The following is a 9,175-nucleotide window of genomic DNA, read 5'->3' as shown; positions in this document are numbered from 1 at the left end:
TTTTAATACCATTTCAGCCTTTGACACATTGACAGTAAATTGTTTCTATGTTCATTCCTGTTACACATCTCCAGGCCCCATTCTGCCAAAATTGAATGTATGCTTTCCTCCGTTTTACAGCCGTGTGTGTGCGTGTGTGTGTGTGTGTGCATACACATGGATGCCTAAATGCATTATATACCTACTATACAAACAGAATGATAGGTCACAGTTTTGGTGTTTGGGGGTTATTGGATTTTGTTCCCCCCTCATAAACAATGTTTCCATTCTATCACAGTCCTCTAGAGAGGACCGATAAAATTTGACTCTGAAGCAAGAGAAAAGGAAAAAATAATCCAGGAGGCGAAAGTAATATGGGGAGAAAATGAAAGAGATTTAGTGCAGCTATCAACCGACCGTTGTGCTGTCTTTAAGAGTCTGTTGAAACAACATAATAAAAGGTAATAAAGGTAGGATTTATAGCTTACCTGGTGCAAATGGCTTCCTGTATGTATCTAGCCCACCTGCTGCCCACTGTAGCCTTTGTCTTGGGATTGGAGTCTTTCACCCTAGAGTCTTCTCTCCTCCTCCCAGATGTAGGAGACATTAGAGACCATCCCAGATTGGCAGGTAAGAGAAGCATTCTCCTGGCTCCTCTTTGTTTTTTTGTCCTGAGGCTTAATAACCCTTTTTTTTTTGTTGTTGTTGTTTAAAAAAATTGATTGTAGTCAGAGGTCAACATTGTGATGCAGCAGGGTAGCCCACTGCCGGTAATGCGGGCAGCCCATGGGAGCACCAGTTCAAGTTATGGCTGCTCCACTTCTGACTCAGCTCTCTGCTGATGTTCCTGGGAAGACAGCACAATGGCCTTAGGACTTGAGCCCCTGCCACCAATGAGAGACCAGGATAGAGTTACTACCGGCTTGTGGCTTCAGTCTGGTCATCCCACATCATTTTGGCCTTTTGGGAAATAACACAGTCCATGGAAGTTTTTCTCTCTGTCTCTGTCTCTCTGTTTCTCTCTCTCTCTCTCTCTCTCTCTCTCTCTCTCTCTTCTCTCTGTAACTCTGCCTTTCAAATAAATCAAACCTTTATTTTTAAATAAAAACTCATATTTGTATCAGTTTGCTAGGAAATCTCTTAATGATTACGAAAAATGCACAAGGGATTTTTTTGAAGCTCGGAAATGGTCATGCCAGACCACAGGGAATCAGGGGCATGCTCACTTTCTTTTTTTCTTAAGATTTACTTATTTATTTGAAGGGCAGAGTTACAGAGAGGCAGAGGCAGAGAGAGAGAGAGAGAGAGAGAGAGAGAGAGAGAGAGAGAGAGAGAATTCCATTCGCTGGTTCACTCCCCAAATGACTGCAATGGCTGGAGCTGGGCCAATCCAAAGCTAGGAGACAAGCACTTCTTCCAGGTCTCCCACATGGATACAAGGGCTCAAGTACTTGGACCATCTTCTCTTGCTTTTCCAGGCCACAGCAGAGAGCTGGATTAGAAGTGAAGCAGCCTGGGATCGAATTGGCACCCATATAGAATGCCGACACCGCAGGTGATGAATTTACCTGTTACACCACAGCGCTGCCCGCCCCCCCACCCCCCCCATTCACTTTCAAGTTCAAATAAATCTCCATAACATCCTACATCAGTACTAATCAGTCTTTTGGGAGGAAGATGGACACAGGTACTATGGGAAAATTTAGCATCAAGAGGACAGGACGAAAGGACAGTGTTCGTCCACACAAAAGATCTGGCCCATGTTCCAAGAGGCAGTTTGAACAAGACTTAGTCTCCTAAATCTATAGTGCTTCTCAACACCTGATGGATGATCAGTTGAGTGAATTTCAAGTGAATGAAATAAGGCATACATCTCAACATGGAGAATCCAGGAAATGCTGAAATCGCTCACTACAAAAAAGGGTATGTGGGAGCCTTTGATACACAGTTTCACTTGAACACAACTATCTACTTCCCAGCTCAGGTTTCAGGTCTGTATGAGAAACAGCTTGATGATATCAGACTCTAGACATTAAAGCCTTCCCTAGGGGCCCAGAAAGCATGGAACATAGGCAACCTACTTCTGCTGTGTCCTGCCCCTGCTCCTGGCCCGTGGAAACAATAAGCATAATAAAGGGATCTCACAACACTATCATTGGGTGGCCCCTTATACAGCGATAGATAAATAAATTGAATATTGTTTCCATTTCTACATCAGCAAAATGGGGTAATACTCTCAACATTAGGGTATACATGAAAAATTAAATTAAATAATGTGTGATGTACCTGATGGTTTTGCTTTTGGAAAACATTTAACAAATATTATTTCCTTTACCTTCTAGTTGCAATAGGGTTATCTTTCCACATGTCTTATATCTACTAGAAGTTTTGCTCTTCTATGGCAATAGTTAAGTCATTCCAATTGAAATCTCTGTATTATTTATCTATCCATCTAACTCTGCATATATAATATGTTTATAAAATATTTTTGAATAAACAGATGAATAAATAAATATAAATGGCATGGGTTTGGGAGTCAAGAGCTTTAGTTACTAGCTTGTGATCTTGGTTAGTTTTCTCTCCCTCTAGAAGTTATTTTTCTTCTGTTTAAAATGAGGAGGCTTAGACTAGAAGGCAAGAAAGGAGCTACTTTGGCCTACTGGGGAAGATATAGTAGCTCTTTCTAAATTCTTTAAAAAAATGGTTTCAAATTCTCTTGATGGGCCAGTGCTGTGGCACAGTGTGTAAAACCAATGCCTGAGGTGCTGGCATCCCATATGGGTGCCAGTTCGAGTCCTAGCTGGCTGCTCCACTTCTGAGCCAGATTCCTGCTAATGTGCCTGGGAAAGCAATAGAGGATGGTCCAAGTGCTTGGACCCTTGCACCACGATGGGTGACGTGGAAGAACTCTTGGCTCCTGGCTTCAGATTAGTCCAGGGGAGTGAAACAGTAGATGGAAGATATTTCTCTCACCCTGTAACTCTGCTTTTCAAATAAAATAAGCAAATCTTCAAAAAATATCTCATGAGAAGGAGAGCAAGTGTTTGGGACAGTCCCATATCAGAATGTGTGGTTCCATCTCAGCTCTGCTTCCAGTTCTAGCTTCCTGCTAATGTAGGCCCTGGAAGATAGCAGGTAATGGCTTAATTACTTGGATCCCTAAAATCTATCTGGGAGACTTGGATTGTGTTTTAGGCTTGTGGCTTTGGCTTGGCCTTGTTCCTGATGTTGTCAGCATTTGGGCAGTGAACCAGCACATGAAAGTGTCTCTCTGTCTCTCTCTTTGCCTTTTAAATAAATAAATAAATAAATAAATATGTAAAATAACTCCTATAGTGAAGAAGAAGTGATTTTCCTGTTTGACTTCCGAGTGCACCTGGGAATCATCAGATGATATCCGATACTTGGGTTCCTGTCACCCACATGGGAGACCCAGATGGAGTTTCTGGTTCCTGGCTTGAGCCTGGCCCACACAAGCAGTTACGGGTATTGGGGGAGTGAACTAGTGGCTGGAAGATATCTCTGTATCTGTCTCCCTCTTTCTTCTCCTCTCTCTTTCCCTCTGTATCTGTCTCTGTCTCTGTCACTCTACCTTTCAAATAAGCAAAGTAAAACAGAAAAGGTGGAAGAAGCCCCTTGTCAGCTAGGGAATGCCCTGTCCCTAGAGGTGTTTGTGTGGGAAGCTGAAGGTCATATTGCATATTTGTGTGGGAAGCTGAAGGTCACATTGCAGTTCTGTAGAAGCTGTGTAAGCATTGAACTAGGCTGATTCCATCCTCTATATTTTTAAATACATCACTGCATAACTTGTTTCAGCACAAAACATCCAAATTTGCACCTGGTCTTTGAACTCTGTGGCTTTTTCTGGAACTGCTAGGTCAGTGTGTTTGGAATGGTGTGGATAGGGAGCCAGCAAGTACAGCAACCTGGAGTGTGGGTCGCCTGGGGATAGCTCTGCTTTTTTATTTCAGTGATGCAGGAGTGGGACAGGGGTGGGAAGTATTGATCATGGACTGAATTTTAAGTGCACTTCGAGAGATGATTACAGAGACATGATTAATGGCCTATCGGAGCTCACCAGGAGAGCACAAAATATAGAAAACTGGAAAGACCTCTGGAAATTGCAGGTAAAAATATTCTGAGCAAGGTGAGGCATAGAGGACAGAGTTTGCAATTCTTCACAGCAGCTTCTGCATTTATTGGGTGAGAATTCCAAAAGTTTGAGCTTAGCACCTCAAAAGAAGAGTTTTCACTCACAGACATTCTATTTCTTTCCTCAAGGTAGTGGCTTACCTATTCAGTTTGGTTTTGTGCCTGCACTTTATCAATATGAGGGTCAATGGGGGAAGAAGCGTATATGTGGCCTTGATGGGGAAGGGGGTGCTGGAGGACTTTGTACCAGCAGCAGTAAAATGCATTATGTCCCCAAACAACGCACGCACATCCGTTGACACTTCGTCAATCAGAATGGATACCATGGCCCTTGCTAACTAGAAGGGCCCAGGAAGGACAGTCCTTGTATGTGTCCAGAAGGGAAGGACCAGATATGTGCAGGCATTAATAGTCTCTACCATAGGAGGAAAGAGAGTGAGAAAGGAGAACAAAAACCATTGTGTCTGAAGAGTTAGAAAAAGGGAAATGAGTCATCTCACTGGGTTTCAGTTACTTCATCTCTCAAAGAAAGAGGATCGCACTCACTGTATTGATGTTATCTTGAAGATTACATTAGAAAATACACGTGACAGCTTGAAAACCCTTAATAAATGGAAAGACATTTGGAAAACCGATTATTTTGTAATTGGTGGTGGTTGTATTACAATGAAACTGTAAAATGCTATATTTCAAGAGAATACACAGCTCTTTCTGGGACGCCTTTCTCCTTGGGAAAAATTTGCCCATTGCAGTAGCAGATCCTAAATGGGATTGGTTATCAGAATGAGTTGAGAGGCTGCACACCTGTACCAACCTGATTCAGAAGGATCAGAGGAGAGGTTTGCCCCCTTTCAGATCAAGGGCCTGAAGCGTTTATGTGATTCTGAAAAGATGCACCAGATACACAATTGGCAGGAAGGCTGGAAATTTTCGAAATGCACAGGTCAACGGCAAGAAATATGATGTTGTTTTGGGGAAACTGCAGGCTAAAAATAGTCATGGATTTCCTGGATGTAGCATTATTTTGACGTTGGTCTTTGTGACCTAACTGTTTTTGCTATCTCTTCTTGGTCTCAGTGGTTTCCATCACCTTTCATTATTTATATTTGCAGCATTCAGAGCTGTATCAGAGACATCCACATTTTTCATTGATGTACTAATAACTCATATTAATTAACTTATCATTTACTTACTCACTCACAGTTCATCTATTTATCCTTTCCTTTAATATGTTTTTTATTTAGAGTGATTGTTCTCTGATGTTAGGCATCGTGGATCATAAGAGAAAAATAAAACACTAACAACAAAAACATGTAAAATGTATTGAAGTGATTGTGTAACTGCAAATAATGGTGCTGAGTGCCATGAGAATACAGAGTTGAGAATCTCAACTAGCCTAGAAATGTTGAGTTTGGAAGAAGGCTTTTTGGGAGAGGCAGCAGTGACACTCATTCCTGAAGGGCTTGACAGTACAGAAAGTGGGCAGGGATCCTTGGCAAAAGAAACAACCCATGAAACAGATGCCACACACAGGTGACATGGAACAGACCTATAGATAGTAAAGCAAGACATTGTTGAGGCACCTAATGTTTTTTATTTAATCGCCACCTCACAAATTGAAGAGTCTAACTGAGAACTGATGTCCCACAGTCACTAGAAAAATGGTATTTTTTTTTTGGTGTTGCACTTTTTGGTACATTTCAGTCGCATCATAGTGCCTTGCAGAAAAATATCTATTCAGTAAAGTCGTCTTCAGTTTAATTCAATCCTTTAACACCCAGACTGATATTTCACTTCCCTTTACTCCTACCAAGAACCTGGGAACCAGAAATACAGCAGCTTCTTCTCAAAGCCTCTCTGTGCTTCTTTGCTTGGAGAAAAAGCTTGTGGCATCTGTGCAGTTGGTTTGTCTGCCTCTGGGGACTCTCTCTCATCTCCTGCAAGTCCTGCAATTAGAGGCTCCCACCCCCTCCACTGGAGCTGCATCTGCCTCCCTAGATGTGTGCCCATTTGATTGTGAAGAGATAATCACCGGGGCTGCTCCAGCCCACAGTGTGATGAAGATGGAGGGAAATTCTGAATAAATTCGTGGTTTGAAGAGTAGGGATTCCCTTCTCTCATCAGATCCCTGCTTCCTGTCTGGCTGCACATTTGAGTTCAAGGCGTAAAATCTTGATTCTTCTCTCCCCAAACAACCATAAAAATTAAACAAGAAACAGCAATATTCCCTTTTGATGCATGAAGATTATGAGACTCCAAGAGATGAAGAGTTTGGTTTAGGACATGAGGTTGATCAGTCTCATTGTCAAGTACAATCTTTGGATTCTATAACTGTCTGGGTTTATGACCTCCATGGGGGAAAACAAGAAAAGCACAGCAAAGAATTTTGCTCTAGAAATGATCTGGTTCTTGTTTGTACTGTATAGATACATTATTAGTTAGATTCTATATTTAAATCAACTTTTTAAAAATGTTAGGTATGCATGCACACTGTAAGAAATGTGTTAAACACAGAAACACATATTGTAAAACCAGATGTCAGTTATTATTTCTCCATCAAGAAATACTTTTTGATTGACACATAATGTGTATAAGTGTCTATATATGGTTTTAAAATAATCTGGATTATAATAAATTTGTACATATATTTTTCTTTTTTTTTTTTTTTGAAAGGCAGAGTTAGATAGTGAGAGAGAGAGAGACAGAGAGAAAGGTCTTCCTTCCGTTGGTTCACCCCTCAAATGGCCGCTACGGCTGGAGCTATACCGATCCGAAGCCAGGAGCCAAGTGCTTCTTCCTGGTCTCCCATGAGGGTGCAGGGCCCAAGCACTTGGGCCATCCTCCACTGCCTTCCCGGGCCACATCAGAGAGCTGGACTGGAAGAGGAGCAACCGGGACAGAACTGGTGCCCCAACTGGGACTAGAACTCAGGGTGCCGGTGCCACAGGTGGAAGATTAGCCTAGCGAGCCATGGCACCGGCCTATTTTTCTTTTTTGAAAGATTTATTTTTTTAATTCAAATACAGAGTGACAGACACACGCATATACACACACACAGATAGATCCTCCATCTGCTGGTTTATTCCCCAAATGGATGCAATGACTGGTCCTGGGATAGATTGAAGACCATCCTGGTCTCCTACATGAGTGACAGATGCCCACATACTTGGGTTATTATCTGCTACTTCCTTAGACACATTAGCAGGAATCTGGATTGGAAAATGAGCAGCTGAGGCTCAAAGTGGTGTTCTGATACAGGATGCCTGTGTTACAGGTGACAGCTCAACCCATTGTGCTACAGCGTCAGCCCCACATATAGTTCTTCTTATAATTTATTTATTTATATTACTTTTATTAATTTGAAAAGAAGAGAGAGAGAAAGGGGAGGAAAGAAATATACACACACACATACACACATATACTTTATGTATATATATAATATATATAATATATATACTATTATAATATGTATTATATTATAAAGCAGCACCTTTTTTTTACAGGGTTATACTTTTGAAAACCTTTTTTAAGCACATGTTTATCCTGCAAGCCAGGATGCCTTTGCTACTCTGACATGCTTCAGGGAGACCACTGAGCATGCCGTAGCCCCTGGTGGTGCTGTTGCCAGTATTATATATATATATATATATATATATATATATATATATATGAGAGAGAGAGAGAGAGAGAGAGAGAGAAAGGCAGAGAGAGACATCTTTCATCTACTGGTTCACTTCCCAAATGCTTACAACCGCTTGGCTGGTAGAAGCTGCAGTCAGGAACTTGGAACAACATCTAGCTCTCCTATATGAGTGACAAGGACCCAACCATTCATGCAATCACCTGCCTACCTTCTAGGGGGCACATTAGCAGGAAGCTGGAATTGAACGTGGTGCTAGAACTCAAACTCAAGCACTTCGATATGGAATACAAATATCCCAAGGTGTGTCTTAACTGCTACATCAAATGCCCATTCTATAGTGTTCTTATTTGACTTAACTTTGTACTATAAACCTTTTCACAGGTTATTAAATAGTCTCTAAAAACACAATTTTATTCGACTCCATTAATATTTTGATCTATACTACTGGATCATCTTGCTGTTCAATTTGAGGGGAAAAAATGCAGAGGAGAAAAATGCGAAGAAAAGAGCTCCGTGTTTAAGTCCCAGTTCTGTCACATAATATGCAAATTTCTCCCTTATGTATCTCTGTTTTCTAATCTGTAAAATGGGGATGATAATTGCCATTTTGCCAACCACATAGACTTCTGTAGAGGCTTATGTGAAACCACAGTGAGCTTTTACTCAGGGATGTTGGATTGCCTGATGTTGCCTTGAGGTTGGTGTGATGATGTGGCTTCCCACTGCTGTTTGTCATCAGCACAAGCCCAGAAACTTCCCAGGAGCTGTTTTTCATTTTTCTCCATGCTGTGCGCTCATGGGCAGTGCAGTTCACGGGAAGTGCCTCTGCTCCAATTGTCCTCTTACATTGTGTGTCCTGATGAAAAATGACCAGTTATTATTTCCTACCTTTGGGTGTAGGAGGTCCAAAAGAAATCAGTCGCCGCATAAAATAGCTGCTGTTATTGTTACAGTCTTTTCATTGACAGATTTAGGTGTGAGGTGTTTGGTATTGATTGTTAGAGTCTGTCCTGAGGAGGCTGTGTTGTAGGGAAAACAGTGATAATACTGGCAACAGCACCACCAGGGGCTATGGCATGCTCAGTGGTCTCCCTGAAGCATGTCAGAGTAGCAAAGGCGTCCTGGCTTGCAGGATAAACATACGCGTAAAAAAGATTTTCAAAGGTATAACCCTGTAAAAAAAAAAAAAAGGTGCTGCTTTCTAATGAGATTGATATCTAATTCGAGATTGAAAAATTTCACTCTCAATTCGATATTCAGTTGGCTGCTACTTTTTTATCTTTCAATATTTTTGGTCCTCCACAGCAAACAGCACTTGAAGACAAAAGGTTAACCCATAATGAAGCTGCTGTTAAGTCTCAAATGAGTCCTGTAATGTAGTGATAAATGCGTCTTAACAGC

This window comes from Lepus europaeus, chromosome 12, assembly GCF_033115175.1.
Source record: "Lepus europaeus isolate LE1 chromosome 12, mLepTim1.pri, whole genome shotgun sequence".
NCBI classification, from domain to species: domain Eukaryota; kingdom Metazoa; phylum Chordata; class Mammalia; order Lagomorpha; family Leporidae; genus Lepus; species Lepus europaeus.
This window is presented reverse-complemented; position numbering follows the sequence as displayed.